The sequence below is a fragment of the Chelonoidis abingdonii genome, chromosome 9 (assembly GCF_003597395.2).
Source record: "Chelonoidis abingdonii isolate Lonesome George chromosome 9, CheloAbing_2.0, whole genome shotgun sequence".
Classification (NCBI taxonomy): domain Eukaryota; kingdom Metazoa; phylum Chordata; order Testudines; family Testudinidae; genus Chelonoidis; species Chelonoidis abingdonii.
The window spans coordinates 53,439,819-53,456,661 of record NC_133777.1 but is presented as its reverse complement, the minus strand read 5'-3'; the positions used below and the strand labels follow the sequence as shown (position 1 = coordinate 53,456,661).

The 16,843-nt window shown below is 41.2% G+C and overlaps 1 protein-coding gene across 1 annotated transcript in view; it reads right to left on the bottom strand.

The window, feature by feature from the left end:
• Positions 1-16,843, bottom strand: part of RORA (RAR related orphan receptor A) — a 549,615-nt gene that overhangs the window by 531,837 nt on the left and 935 nt on the right. The window lies entirely within an intron of this gene.

Here is a 16,843-nt window from a genome sequence, read left to right as displayed (position 1 = left end):
CCATTTTTGTACCAAATACTGTACACAGAGAGTAGCAGCTAAAATATAAATGTCTAAGACACTACAGATCCTTTGAAACACTGACAATAAGATTAGACTAAGTAGATGAATATAAAATATCACTGAAAGTAAGATTATATTCTACCCACAGCCATAAGAAAAGGGGTAGCTCATGGGGCAGATCCATTAAAGTAATAGAGTAGTTGGAGTAACATAAATACACCCCTACCTCGATATAACGCTGTCCTCGGGAACCAAAAAATCTTATCGCGTTATAGGTGAAACCGTGTTATACTGAACTTGATTTGATCTGCTGGAGCGCACAGCCTCGCCCTTCCCCCCCCCCCCCCCCCCCCCCCCCCCCCCCCGGAGTGCTGCTTTACTGTGTTATATCCAAATTTGTGTTATATCAGGTGGCGTTCTAACAGGGTAGAGGTGTATTGGATTTAGTCTATAGTTCAGCAAACCATCTCTTCACTAGGTTTTAAAATGGTTTCTGTTCAGAGCTCTCTTAAAAACAACAACAAAACATAGCTAGTACTAGGCTCCACTGCACCATTGACCACCTTTCCGGGGGGAGGGGGAAATGAGTATGGCCTAATGGAAGAGGATGGATCTGGCCTTAACTTACTGAGAAGGTTCTGAAAAGCTACCTGAACTGCTAGCAAAAAAAGCAAAATCTGAAAAGAGAGCAAAAAAATAGTCATCCAACAAGTATCACCCAATCCTAAATCTTTCCCTTTGCTTTAAGAAGCACCAGAGAATGAAATAAAAAACTCTTTGAAGGAACCTTGGGGACTGATCTCAGTTTTTAGGTTACAAAATGCATTTGCTCATAAAGCCGCCTTACAGCACCCTACTGTTAGATCACAACAAAATATTTTCCTAATATTTGCATTGCTCCTAGACCATAAAAACAGCCTTTCATTTTAAACTACTTAACACGCTGTGGGAAAGGGCCTCTAATTTCCCAGCACTGTGATAAGACAAATAATCCATATAACACGTTAGCACAATATCTACAGTGAAAGCATTTAGTCAGAGCTCATTGGAAACAATGGGGTGCTGGAGCAAAGCTGTAAGAAGCAAGTATTTGAGACCTCATCATGCATTAAAGCACATTCTATTACACTTCAGAGAAAAGACAAGGTCATCATTTACAAAATGAGAGCTGTGCAGAGGCAATGGATCAATTGAATTTTTTTTTTTAAATACAAGCCTCCGCTTCTCCAATCCCCTCTGCTTCCCCAGTCAATCCAGTGCCATCTCCATTCCTCAGTTCTCAACCCTTTTATTTCTGAGCCCCGCCCCCACTTGCTATGAAAACTCCATGATCCAGCTGTGCCACAACAACTATTTTTTCCTGAATATAAAAGCCAGGGCCGGTGTTAGGGGGTAGGTAAGGAGGGCAATTGCCCAGGGCCTCACACCGCATAGGGGGTGCAGTGAAGCTAACTTGCTCAGGCTTTGGCTTCAGCCCCAGGTAGTGGGGCTCGGGGGCTTGGGCTGCAGTCCCACAATGTCTGATTTGTGTCCATTTATCCTTTTACGTAGAGACTGTCTGGTTTGGCCAATGTATATGGCAGAGGGGCATTGCCGGCACATGATGGAATATATCACATTAGTAGATGTGCAGGTGAATGGGTCCTCTGATGGTATCACTAGAGTAGATATGGGGACAGAGTAGGCAATGGGGTTTGTTACAGAGATTGGTTCCTGCTTTAGTGTTTCTGTGGTGTGTGTAGTTGCTGGTTGAGTATTTGCTTCAGGTTGAGGGGCTGTCTATAAGCGAGCACTGGCCTGCCTCAGACATCAGGAATGGTAACATACAAAAGCCAGTAGGAGAACACTTCAATCTCCCTGGACATTCTGTAACAGATTTAAAAGTAGCCATACTTCAACAACAACAACAAAAAACCTTAAAAAACAGACTCCAAAGAGAAACTGCAGAGCTACAATTCATTTGCAAATTTAACACCATTAATTTTGGCTTGAATAGGGACTGGGAGTGGCTGGCACACTATAGAAGCAATTTTTCCTCTCTTGGTATTGACACCTCCTCCTCAGTTATTGGGAATGGACCATATCCACCCTGATTGAATTGGCCCTGTCAACATTGGTTCTCCACTTGTAAGGTAACTCCCTTCTCTTCATGTGTCAGTAGACAATGCCTGCATCTGTAATTTTCACTCCATGCATCTGAAGAAGTGGGTTTTTTACCCACGAAAGCTTATGCCCAAATAAATCTGCTAGTCTTTAAAGTGCCACTGGACTCCTCATTGTTTTTCCAGTCTAAATAGTTGGTTGTCAAGGGCCCAATAGGGTAATGGGCCATTAGGGAAAACAATAGGCCTTAGGAAAAGCTTTTCACCTGCCTGGTGAGCCTTCCTGTGGACAGTTTGGCCAGCTTGTAAACAAAGGCTGCTATGATTCTCCATGGGCACATGACCAGCCCACATGACTCTGGACTCCATTTTGAGGGTATGTGTTTTTCCACAAGCTGGTCTGGGAACTGAGTTTGGAACAAAGGGTTCCCGCCATGTGTAATGCTATATTAGGCAGGGAGTGACATCACTGATTGTGCTTCACTCCCCCCACAACTGAGCACCGAGGAGAAGCTCCAGAAAAAAAGGACTTGGAACAGGAGTGGGAATACTGCAAAGCAAGTGCATCTTGTACCTTGAGAATCTGCAAGCTTGCCTGTATCATGAGTAGGGCTGTCCATTAATCGCAGTCAACTCATTCATTTTTTTTTAAACAGCAATTTTTTTTTAGTTAATCGCCATTAACCACACTGTTAAACAATAGGATACCAATTGAAATTTATTAGTTTAGATGTTTTTCTACATTTTCATATATATTGTATTCTGTGTTGTAATTGAAATCAGTATATAATTTTTATTACAAATATTTGCACTGTAAAAATGATAAACAAAAGAAACAGTATTTTTCAATTCACCGCATACAAGTACTGTAGTGCACTTTCACAATAAAGAGATTGCAACATACAAATGTAGATTTTTTTTTGTTACGTAACTGCACTCAAAAACAAAACAATGCAAAACTTTAGAGCCTACAAGTCCACTCAATCCTACTTCTCGTTCAGCCAATTGCTAAGACAAACAAGTTTCTTTATATTTATGGGAGATAACGTTGCCCACTTCTTATTTACGTCACCAGAAAGTGAAAATAGGCATTCGCATGGGACTTCTGTAGTCGGCATTGCAAGGTATTTACGTGCCAGATATGCTAAAACATTCTTACGCCCCTTCATGCATCGGCTAACAGTCCAGAAGACATGCTTCCATGCTGATGACACTTGTTAAAAAAATAATGCGTTAATTAAATTTGTGACTGAACTCTTTGGGGCAGAATTGTATCTCTCCAGCTTTATTTTACCCACATTCTGCCATATATTTCATGTTATAGCAGTCTCGGATGATGACCCACCACGTTGTTCATTTTAAGAACACTTTCACTTCAGATTTGACAAAACGCAAAGAAGGTACCAATGTGAGATTACTAATAATAACTGCAGCACTCAACCCAAGGTTTAAGAATCTGAAGTACCTTCCAAAATCCGAGAGAGACTAGGCTAGGTGTGGCGCATACTTTCAGAAGTCTTGAAAGAGCAACACTCCTATGTGGAAACTACAGAACTTGAACCACCAAAAAAGAAAATCAACCTTCTGCTGGTGGCATCTGACTCCATAATGAAAATGAACATGTGTTGGTCCGCACTGCTTTGGATTGTTATTGAGCAGAACCAGTCATCAGCATGGACTCATGTCCCCTGGAATGGTGGTTGAAGTATGAAGAGACATATGAATCTTTAGAGCATCTGACATGTAAATATCTTGTTATAATACTGCCTCCCTAATAGTACTGTGCCTCTGGTGCTGGAGACAGAAGACATCCCCTCCTTTAGGAGTACTGTTATACAATAAGGAAGGATTATGTTATGGTACACGATGTAGCACCTGAATTGTGCTTGTGTAACACTATTTATGGTATTTACCTATTGGCCAGGGGATGCCTTCTGTCTCCAGCACCAGAGGCACAGTACTATTAGGGAGGCAGTATTATGGTATGATAACAGTAGGTCCTGCAAAGTAGTTACAAACCCATGAAATAAAATGCAAGTCACCTGTTTTCCAAAGACTTGTTCATGTTACTAAAAAGCTTGATATTTCCCTAAAATTATTTTACAGTGTGATTCTTAACTAGTAGCAGACCTCAGTCTCTATTCTGCAAACATCAATGAATATGCTTAACTTTACACGTTGTGAGTGGTGCCACTGAGTTCAGTGGGGCTGCTCACTGTGCATGAAGCTTATGCTTAAGCATTTGCAGGATTGGAGCCCTAGTTAGCAATGTAAAACACTCCCAATCTAGAAGCCAAGATTTGTTTTCATGTTGGTACTGCATGACCAATTACTGACCAGAAGTCAGATCTCCTCCATGCTGATTTTCCATAGAATTATGGTTAATACAGTTAAGGACATATACTGCGATTTCAATATGAAGTAAAATGGCCCCACAGACACAGTAATAAAAATCAAGAGGACGTTTAACAGGATATTTTCAAATATTTTTTAAAATTATCTGTTGCTTATAAACAGGCTCTTAGAAGTATTAAAATAACATCTCTTTTGCTGTTTGGTTTATACTTTCCTAAAGGTCAGCCAATTACTTGGAAAGAGAGAGAGAGAGAGAATATGTATTTAATAGAATTTTAAATTACTGTGCGTTTTTTTCATTTACAATTTTTCTGTGTATCAGCACCAGGGAACAGCCATGGAAATAGTTGCTACATCTGTTTTTAGCGAGATCCAACATAAATTATATTTATTGTCTCAGCACACTGTGGTTCAACATCAGATGTTAAAAATCTAGAGTACATTCATTACTGGATTAGAAATTTTAAAAAGATCACTTTTTGGTCCTACATTACTTTCAAGGCCAACTATCTGCAACTTCCACACTGCAAGTGACTAACAAAACTCTTCTCTAAAATTATGCATATAAAATATTATGCATGGAGAGAAGACTTTCTGGTACACCCCATTTTCTTTGGGATTTGTTTCATTTTATTTTTTAATATACACAGGATTTAGAGTATTTTTGTGCTGAAAGATTTATGACTTCAAGAAAAGTATTAACAAAAGTATATTAGCTTGTCTTAGCAAATTCCAAGTCTTCTTTCAAAAGCATAGTTAAAACCATTTCTTTCTGTCCTTACTTAGAGTAGTACTTGGCAATCACTGGTGCACAACTGACATAGACTATTTTGCCAAGCAAAGTCTACACTAGTCTGTTATTTCGGAATTAGCTGAGTTAATTAAAAAAACAAAAAATGATTCCATCCACATGACCAAACCGGCCTTTTCGATTTAAAGGGCTCTTTAAATCAATTTCTGCACTCCACCTCAGCAAGTGGAGTAGCGCTTAAATTGAGATTGCAATCCTAAATTTAAGGTACTGTGGACGCAATTCAACATTACTGGCCTCCAGGAACTACCCCAGAATGCTCCCTTGTGACCGCTCTGGACGACACTCTCAACTCCAATGCACTAGCCAGGTGGGCAGAAAAAGCCCTGGGAACTTCTGAATTTCATTTCCTGTTTGGTCACCATCAGCACAGGTGACCGTCAGCACAGTCCACCATCACAAGAGATCACGCAGTCCCGGATTCACAGACAAGCTCCAGCATGGTCCGAATGGGAGGTACTGGATTTCATCACATGTTGGGGAGACGAGTCTGTTATGGCAGAACTACGTTCTAAAAAAAGGAACGCAAATATGTATGCTAAAGTCTCCAGGGTCATGATGGAAAGAGGCTACTCCAGGGACAAAGAACGGTCATACGAAAATCAGGCAAGCGTACCAAAAAGCCAGGGAGGCAAACGGGCGCTCTAGGTCACAGCCCCATACATTCCGCTTCAACCGTGAGCTCCATGCAATTGGGGGGGTGACGCCACCACTACCCAACCACTGTCTGTGGACACCTGCAAGGGAGGAGTTGCATGGAGCGAGGAGGAAGAGTCATTGGAGGATGAAGAGGAGGAGGAGGACAGTGCACAGGCAGCAAGTAGAGAATCCATTTTCCCCCCTAGCTAGGAACTATGCTTAACGCTGGAGCCAATAGCCTCCCCCCACTCCCAATGCGGGCTCTCAGACCGTGACCCCGGAGAAGGTACTTCTGGTGAGTGGGAGCCTGATCAGAGCAACGTGGTGGGAGGCGGGGGGGAAACCCAGCCATGCTGGGCTGTTCGCATATAGTTTAAAGGGCTCACCCCTGCTCAGAGCCTCATCGGAGCCACGTGGTAGGTGGGGAGGGGTTGGGTATTGTGTGAAGCGATCATCCCAGAGAGCCCACAGGCCCTCCTTTGTGGCAAACCCACCAAGCATTTCTTGCTATGGGAAAGGGGTTCCAGCAGTTTGAAAACATTGAAATGAATGCAGAAGAAGCAGAACCCTGCATGCCCCTAGGCAGCCTGCAAGCTGAATTCTGTTGCCCGGCTGTGTGTGATGGCTTACTCACATCAAAGTGTCCCCTTTGTTCTCTGAAATGTATATTTTAAAATACTACCCTCCCTTTTTCTCCTCCCGTAGGTGCAAATGTTTCAACGTGGCCCCTATCTACTCCGTCCCAGAGGCCGGTCCAGATTAGAAGGTGGAAAAAACGAACTCGGGAGGACATGTTCGCCAAGCTCATGCACTCCTCCCACGCTGATAGGGCCCAGCTGAATGCATGGAGGCAAACAATTGCGGAGTCCTGTAAAGCATTACAGGAACACGAACAGAGGAGGGACGTGCACGATGAGAGCAGGCAGGATGCTATGGTCAAGCTCATGGGGGAACAAACTGACATGCTACGCTGTATGGTGGATCTAATGCGGGAAAGGCAGCAAGACCACAGACTGCCGCTGCCGCCCCTGTATAATCAAACTTCCTCCTCCTCAAGTTCCATAGCCTCCTCACCCAGACACCCAAGAACACAACGGGGCAGGCTACGGAGACCCACACACTCAACCTCAGAGGATCTCCCAAGCACCAAAAAGCTGGCATATGCAAACTTTTGATTTGGTTTCTCAACTTGTCTTTCCCTCCTCCTTCACCCCCCTAACCCAGCCCTCCCCACCCCACTCTGCCTTCTGATTTCTCTCAATGTGTTGGGCAACAAAGTATAAAGAACAGTTTTTAAATAATTTAGACTATTTCCTTTCATATATACAGGGGGCAGGTAACTTCAAGAGAAACAAACATAACTGTCACACTGTACCCTCACCAGTCATGAAACTGGCTTTCAAAGCTTCTCTGATATGCAGCGCGCCCTGCTGCACTCTTCTAATTGCCCTGTTGTCTGGTTGTGCAAAACTGGCAGCCAGGCGAGTTGCCTCAACCTCCCACCCTGCCATAAGCGTCTCCCCCTTACTCTCACAGAGATTGTGGAGCACACAACAAGCAGCAATTACAATTGGAATATTGGTTGTGCTGAGATCTAACCGAGTCAGAAAACAGAGCCAACAAACATTAAAACATACAAAAGAACAATCAACCACCATTCTGCACTTGCTCAGCCTACAGTTGAACTGCTCCTTACTACTGTCCAGGGTGCCTGTGTATGGCTTCATGAGCCATGGCATTAAGGGGTAGGCTGGGTCCCCGAGGATAACTATAGGCATTTCAACATCCCCAACAGTAATTTTCTGGTCTGGGAAGGAAGTCCCTTCCTGCAGCTGTTCAAACAGACCAGGGTTCCTGAAGATGCGAGCATCATGCACCTTTCCCAGTCATCCCAAGTCGATGTCGGTGAAACGTCCTTTGTGATCCACCAGTGCTTCCAGCACCAAGGAAAAGTACCTCTTGTGGTTTATGTACTGGCCGCCTCGGTGTGCCAGGGCCAAGATAGGGATATGCGTTCCGTCTAATGCCCCACCATAGTTAGGGAACCTCAGCACATTAAAGCCATCCACAATGGTCTGCACATTTCCCAGAGTCATCACCCTTGATAGCAGCTGGTCAATGATTGCTTTAGCAGTAAATGGTAGTCTTCTGTAGCTTTCACGGAGTCGGGAAGCTCGTTAGAGCTGCAAGAGCAGGAGAGCAAAGTTTGCGGTGGAAACATGAGCAGAGTTTGCAGTGGAAGCTGTGCAGCTCTGTTCATATGGCCGAAAAATGGCGAGGACTTGTTGCCTTCGGTAGCTTCCACAGGAGCCCAGGACAGACAACATGGAAAAAGCAGCGGAAGCTGTGCAGCTGTGTTCATGGTAGCCGAAAAAAGGCAGGAAATGGTCAGATGAAAGAGTAGATGGAAAGACGAGAGGACATGCGAGGTGGATTCATAGTACCAGGAGACAGGCAGTGCACCGTGCTGCATCGTCTGCTGGTAGTATGGTGTCTGCCGTAGCTTTCATGGAGGGAGGAACGAGCGACGGCACATACCCAGAAACACCCACGAGAATGTTTTTGCCCCATCATACACTGGGAGCTTAACCCACAATTCCAGTGGGTGGCAGAGACTGCGGGAACTGTGGGATAGCTACCACAGTGCACTGCTCCAATATTCGATGCTAGCCTCAGTACTGTGGACGCACTCCGCCGAATTCACGCACTTTAGTGGGGACACCCAACACTGAATGAATAAATCGCTTCATAAAATTCAAATAAAATAAGTTAAAATTAATTGTGTACTGTAGACATACCCTCAGTTTGTAAGTTCCATACGAATAGCCACTATTTTCCATTCATAGGTGGTCAAAAACGAAAAAATCTCAATTTAAAATACTCTCACACTCATATGACAGGGGACGGGGGGGAGGGGGAATCCTACAACTTGTGTTTCACAAGCCTTGGCCTTGATTTTATTCTTGACTGTATATCACAGACCTTGTACCAGTGTCAAAGCAGTCAAGTAAAACTCTATTAATACATAATTTCACTTTCCCCCATCATGTCCACAATTGTATGTGTGTTTCAGCAGCCTGTTTATATCTTACTGCACATGTACACAGACAAACTGCCCTCTAAATGCTGCCAAATCTTAATTTCCAGTGGGAAGGTAGGTGACAGCTCAGATTCCAAAAGTTGTACTCAAGCATATCCCATATACCCCACTGCATATAAAGGTTTACTTTTTTCCCATTGGTTTCACACACACACACTTTTTTTTTTTTCCAGGTAAATTTTTTTTTATGGCAACTGGTAAATTGTAATGTATTTCATTAAGCATTTAATGCATAGTGAGATCTAAAATATCTAAAAACATGCATCTATTAGTGATTCCCACTGCGTGCAAAGATGTCTACTCTGGGAAGCTATGGCGCTAGGGGCAACAGATCAGACAGTGTGCATGTACTACCTTCAAAAGCTAGCTCCACATGATCAGATATACATACATTATTCTTTACACAGACTCTCTTCCAATGAGAATACTGCTGTATACTACAAATTCTGGCTTTCTCTGGGAAATAAAAATTAGAGAAAATGGGTGTTTACTGCTCAAACCCATTTTAGTATAAATATTATGTTCTTACAGTTTAACTATATTTCCATTATTGCTACATATTAGATGCCTCCAACATATTTGAGTGGGCATGGAATTAAAGCGCATAAACATATAGTCAATTAAACTATCCTACAACATGTACAAAATAAAACATGTTAAAAACAGCAGCACTGTGGTTTTTCACTCCTGGTTCACAACATCTGCCTCATTAATCTCATATACCTGTGACCGGTAAATGCACGGTACAACTACAAACTAAGATCAATAAAACCTTTAACAAGATTTAATTTGATTCTACAAGGGAGGTTATCATAATCTAACTCTGCTTTCTCACCTTCTGCTAGCAATTTCTCTCAGCTCCTGTTCAGCCACTAACTTTGTTCTCCATCGCACCATCTATTCATGCTGCTATAATACCAGCTCAAACACTGTTTGTAACAGCACAGCAATTTCTCAGAAGTTGCCAGTTTCACAGTGTGCTGCTTTAGAAGTGTATGGAAATTGTTAGATTAAATTACAAATGGAAAAACTCTGCAGTGGGGCACCATTACTGGATCATTTATGTACATTTGGTTGAGCGTGAATTTTAATTGTTGTCCCTTAACTGCAGAAGCTTCTGTTTATGTGATTATTTGGGGGGAAGAGGGCTTATGTGAGAAGAGGAAATTAAGTAGGTTGGGTACCAGCCACAGACTTTCCCCATACTCCAAAAAGAATAAAAATTACATTGCTTTATCATCAACACATGCTTCATGACAAGCTTCTTAAAGCCTCTGGTAATATCAGGGCATTTGGTACCATGCTTTGTAACACATTATTAAAGAAAGTAACTTTGTATAGAAATCTGTTTAATAAAATCAATGAAAGCAAGACCTGCAGACATACCACTTCCAGCTTCAGTTTTGTCAGATCTCAAAACCCAGTGAGGCTTGGAGTTGCTCAGTGAATGAATGCAGACATATCCAAAGAAGCTTATAGAACTAGTAGTCGTGATTTAGTAGACAGCACTCTTCCATCTGAGACAGCACCGATTACTGAAGTTAGAGTGTACTGTGCTGCTGGAAGTTCTGTCTTTCTGGAGAGATATAACAACATACACTGTCACAAAAGATTGCTAAGACTTCTTCCACAGGAATACAGCTGTTCATCCCAGTGTCTTGACTGGGTAACTACATTCTATCTATCTAAACTCCTTCAATGTTCCAGCCAGGGATGGTAGTCTTCACTTCCTGTCCTATCTGTGCTTTTATACAGCTGTCAAATTCCAGACAAGTAGTGACTGGATTTCAACAACAATTGTTGAAGTTGTTCCTGACAGCAGTACAGTGTTTAAAGTACCTGAAGATCCTTCCAAAGGAAAGATGCTATTAGGGCAGGAATAACTAGGAGATTTAAACTGGTACACACAAATAGCAACTTCATATAGAAGACGTAATTTACATATGTAACTCCTTTTGACATGCACCACTACCTACTGTTATGCGTTTATCAGCACAGACCAGTAACAGGTACACTGAAGTGCTCAACCGAAGTTTGTAGACAGAGAGAGCAGAGCTCAGTGTGAAAGTTCAGGTCTCACAAAAGTTCATGCCAACCGCCTCTTCACTTTCAGTTAGGGAGAGTGGACAACCAGTATTAAAACAAACCCAAAAAATAAAAATGTGAAATTTGATCAGAATTTGCAAGTTTCACCCATTTCACCCATGAGAACTTTGTGAAACTGAACATGCCATGGGGCGATTTTCACTCAAAATTGGTCCCATGCTAACTTGAAAAATTCACTAATTTTCTGAAAACGTAGGGCTAAGTTTTGAATTTATGTAGTTTTGGGGAAAATGAAGGTTTCACAGAGCTTGGTTAGGGAGACTGTTACATTCCGACATAATTTACAAAGCCCTCTTCTAATGACTTTTTTTCTTGTCCATGGTTCAAGTAATTCTGCCATGACACTGCATCAGATATTGCAATACAACACAACACCATCATGAGTAGAGACACCTGCGTCACTGCAAGCTAGGTTTCTAGAACAGAATTCAGCCATAACTAGCAGTCCTGTCATGCATCCTCGCAACCCAGCTGGATCCTCATATATCCATTGGACTGAAGGGATGGCCTGCAATTGCTCCTCACAGCCAGCAGCAGCAGTTCCCCTAGATCCAAACAGAGGAAGATGAGGAGACAGCAGCAAAAGGTGTCAATGGCAGTAGCTGGCAAGGACAGAAGGCAAAGGAAGGACAGAATACTGGCCCAAGATTCTTCCACCCAGATACCCTCTTCAGACAGACAGACACCTGCAACTACCCACATCCTTTTTTTGGTGAAATATACAGTAAATCTGTCTGAACTTGCCAAAATAAATCACTTAAAAATATAAAGTGATTTTAGGAATTTTGTTTAAAAAAGAAAGAGTGTTTCCCTTTCTTTTTTCCCATTTCAATTATATTTCAAAATGCAACACACCTATGGGTTTTCAACCCAGTCCTTAATACAGTCAGCACCAAGCCTAACATAAAAAAAATGTATTTTAAAAAAAAACATGAAGTACTTTAGAACAATTATTTCGTAATTATTTTAAACAAAGACATTTATTCTATTATATAGGCTATGCTTAAGGCAGTTATCCAAATTTGTTGATAAAAGTCAAAATTAACAAATAATATTAACGCTGAAACTTTTAAATTTATTATGCGTGTTGAACTTGGTGGTGCCAGTCTCCTTCTCAAACATCTTAAGTTTATCCTTTATCAACATATTTTAATGAATTTTAATATTTTTCCCCAGAGTACTTTCACTTCCTAGTTTTTCGGACCCATTATCTTACAAACTTAAATAACTCAAGATACTCAGTCTTAAGTATTGATAATGAAATCATTTTAAGGTTAATTTTAGACATTATAAAACCTTAGGGCTAGATTCTTCTCTTCATTGCAGTTGGGTAAATCTGGACTAAATCCATTAACCTCAATGGAGTTACTCCATATTTCACCAAGGCCAAATTTCCTCACAGTAGGAAACAAACAGTAGAAGAAAATCAGACAACTTTCAACAGCCAAAACTGTCCTGCACTCAAATATAGTTCTAAAACCTGAGCTATAAAAGTTATATTGCCAATTAATCTCCATTATCAAATGTGTTCTTTACTGGTTTATAAGCCACCGAGACAGTCTGTTATTTTATTGTGTTGAAAAGTAAGTTATGGTTTTATTGCAACAACAGAATGGAACTGTTCCTGAGAAAACAATGCAAAAGTGGTATTATTGCTCTTCTGCTACAAAGGTTTAAAACTAAATGATTGCGGTTTTCTTTCAGATGCTTCATAGTACATCTCATTTACCCAACAGGCAATTCTATAGTCCTAAATCAGAACAGCACTCGGTGTGAGAAAAGTGTTCTGCAAACTTAAAGAGAATACCCAAAACTTGAAAATGCAAAGATCACGCACTAAACTGACAAATTTTGTTACATCACAAATATTCTGTTTAGAACATCTGAAACATTTGTGAAGTGTGCAACTGCAGATGGAGCTGTGAAATAAAGGGCTGATGCCACTATTCATTGATAATCAGCTTACAGCACAGTGCAAAAAATTAAATAAAATAAAAATCAGGATATCATTAGTCTCAAGTGGTGACAACAAAGACCCAAGTCCCAACAAGGGATTGGGAAATGCAAACAGACACTCAATATTCATCAGTAAGGGTTCAGGAAACTGCCTCCTATATGTGTATAGCTTTCTGTTCACAGAAGTACAGCAATCACCACCATCAAACATTTAATATGATGTCCTCCAACAACATGAATGCTGCCTTTCAAATGTTCAACTTTCCTAACAAGATACCTGAAAAATGCATTGGGGAACATGAATAGGAAATTTTACTAAATTATTTCTGTCAACAGAGGGGAAACTTCTTTTTCCCCCACTTATTGACAGCGCAAAAAACAGAGTAACAGCCCAGAAAAGAAAAAATAATATTTTGCTTTCTAGTCCTAGGTCTGATAGACAGACAGGGGAGAAACTGCAAGACAGCATAACACATGTCCCTCAGCAGCCCTTGGAAAACTACAGCAGTTGATTGACATACAATAGATAACAAAAGGTGAGAAAAAAGCCTAGAGAACAAGAACTTGGCTCCTGAAATTAGGACAACTGATATTTCAGATTTAAAAATGAAAATGCAACATTTAAGCTTTGATGGGATAACAGAGAGCTCAGTCCAACATTTGTTATTTTTTCATATATGTTCATTTTTAGAAGGAGGTAATAACACTAAGAATCTTAGACTGTAGTGTGTGGAGTACTTCCTGATGATCCACAAACAGCTGGCTGGTCACATGATTTTGGCTTCTCGTTTCCAGATGCTCAATAATTTATATATATCTAAAAATACTCTCCTAATATTACTTTATACGTAAGCAACGGCTGTAGTTGCCTTAGGAATATTCTGTGACTACAGATGAAAGCGGAAGTGGTATATGCAATTGTGACTAGGGTGTGCAAAGTAGTCAATGAAGTCAGTGTATGCTATGAAGACATCTGAGAACATCTGTACAAACACATATGGATTAGAGTTTAACCTAATGGAAAACTGGAAATCTACTGCCGTTAGGTTAAAATAAACAAACAACTAGAGTAGGTGACAACAACATCTTTATTTGGAAATATCTGGCTTTTTATCTGACTGTTGGTCACTTCTTTCAATCTAATGTGTCATTATTCTTTCACACTACTCAATAACATTACTCAATACCACCAGTCCACAGGTGATCTCTCTCTCTCTCTCTCTCAGTCTCACACACACTTATATAATACTGCTTGTTATAATAAACACCGACCCATTAGAATAAAAGTAAAAATACCAACCCATTAGCAAAAGTAAAATAAAATAAAGCTATTTAGGGATCTGTCACACCAGATATGTAAGTGGTATCAAGAGATACCGTATTTCAAACATTACAGTAATTAAAGCTGCAGTTAAGAATCTAACCTCTCGCCATCTTTTTTTTCCTGAGTCTCATTGACTACCCTTTTCTTAAGTGTTTATTTTCTTGAATTCACTGTTAAGAATAGTTAGTTTAGCTGCAAAGCCCTGAGTACAGGTTTGCAACAGTAGCAGCTACTAAAATAGATGATACAGAAGAAATATTTCCAGTGTCTTAACTTTATTGATTTAAAAATCAAGGAATGCTTTTCTGGGTACCACTTCTGCAAACTGATCTGCATATGTGTCTGGATCTGCCTGCATGGAGCACATTGTGAGATAACAACCTAAGAGATTAGTTGATGTGCTGAACATGTACACGAACACATGATTTGGAATTTACCTGTGTTACAGGGCTATTCTTTTTACCTGTACTCATATATGTGCTATTCATGCATTGCGAGGTCACCCCAATGTCAAGAAGATTTCCACATAATATATTTTCCCTTTATCTGAAAAAAGCATAAAATCAACCTCAGGCATCTTTAACTAACTAACTAAATAAATCACAAGTCAGGTGGCTCAATTTCACCCAATGTCTCCATCTAGGTCCTGCTTTCAAACAGGCTAAAAATGTTAATTACAACTCTCTAGTATTTTCTTGCAAAGTCACAGACCATCACCTTTTAAATATCAGAAAGGCATAATCACCTAGTGGATAGGTCAACTTATTTTCAATACTGTAATTTATGCAACATTAATCCTGAATGCCAGCTTCAATTTTCTTACTATCTGCAATCTAGGAACAGATTTGTATCATCCCTAAACTCAAAACAGTTTCCTTCTTTAAATCAGTCCTACCCATACCCCCACCCCTACAAGGCACAAACAATCACTGTCCCTAAAAAGCATACACTCTCAGATATTAAAGACTCTAAAGACAATTTCCAGGGGCTTTTGGTATTGCACTGCTGCATGGATGCCTCCATCACTGACCTTCGTTTTTTTCATTCAGATTATTACATAACCTAGTGCTTGCGTGCAGTGTGTGTGTGTTTAACCCCCACTCCCTTACTGAATGCTACACAAGGGGGAGGAGGGACATATGGGTCAGCAGGTTAGCGGCAGCAAAGCCTAAACGATTCAGAATCACGAGCGGATCACCCTCATCGTCAGAAATATTGCCGTCTCCCCTTTTGATACATACATACCTTACTAGTAGGCCATTACATAATTTAAGGTCTAAAAGTTACAACATCGCAAAACTAATCTGAAGGTTGCCATCCCTCTCTCCCCACCCCTTCCCCCCTAAAAGTCATCCTGTGCCAACAATGACAATTAAAGCAGATTGAAGCATACAGACTGGAAGCAACTGGGGAGGGGGAGGTTGTGTAACAACCACAAACTACGGCCGCTTTGAAAACATGCCGAAAACTCCTTAGCATTATTAAGGAAATTTTCTCTAGTGGTTCTGATTAACCTTGTTACATAACCGGCTTGCATTCCAAATCCACTGTCTCAAGCTCTAAATATATTCTTTGCAGCCAAAAGCTTTCTCCACACAAAAACCTTCCCCATCTTCCCGTCTTCTCCAGGGCCAGCTCTTCCTCGCCACCTCCCCTCTCCCGTGTATTTGCATAACTGCGCGGTCATTATTCGGAAACTGCCTCTAATTAAATGTTTCAGCATGTGTCATCTTGCTGGCTTGTACTGTACTCGGATTCCCTGAGTGGGAAGCTGCCTGGAAAGGGGGGCGTGGCCAAAATGGGAAAAATACTGTAAAACACAAGCCAACACATGATCAGCCATATTCCAAACAACAACAACAAAAATCACACACTCCAGGAGGAATCGGTTTTTCCCCCGCACCACCTGAAAATGTTCCCCGACTCCCTGCAATCAGCCGGCAGCTGGCATAGGACCCCGGAGCCATGCAAGGACTGTGCGCGCCAGGCTGGCTGTCATTTCTTGAACAGATCAGTATACGTATTTTTATTGAGTTTCCACCCATCACCCAACGATCCCACCGAGTCAGTTCCCCGTGGATGACAGCAGTGATTTATAAGTTATTGACAGCGGGAATTAAAGCGGCATTTTGTCCCTCTCGCTTTTTTTTTCTTCTTCACAAACCCTAAATATATTTAAAACCCATCGACTTTAATTAACCGCCCCTGTGCAATGGGGGAAGGGGAGCAGCGGGTCTCTCCCTCCCTCTACAGTAGCGAACAGTTAGCATACAATGCTGTCGAAAGACAGTTACTTTCAGTAAAAGTGGACAGGTAATGCTATAAACAATGCCGAACTTAAACTGGCCAGCACACGTTTCTCGCTGCCCGTCCTATTAAACATGCGGTTTGTATCAGGAGAATGCTTAGGTCATCATTAAACCAGCAATTAAAGGCTCTTAAAAATT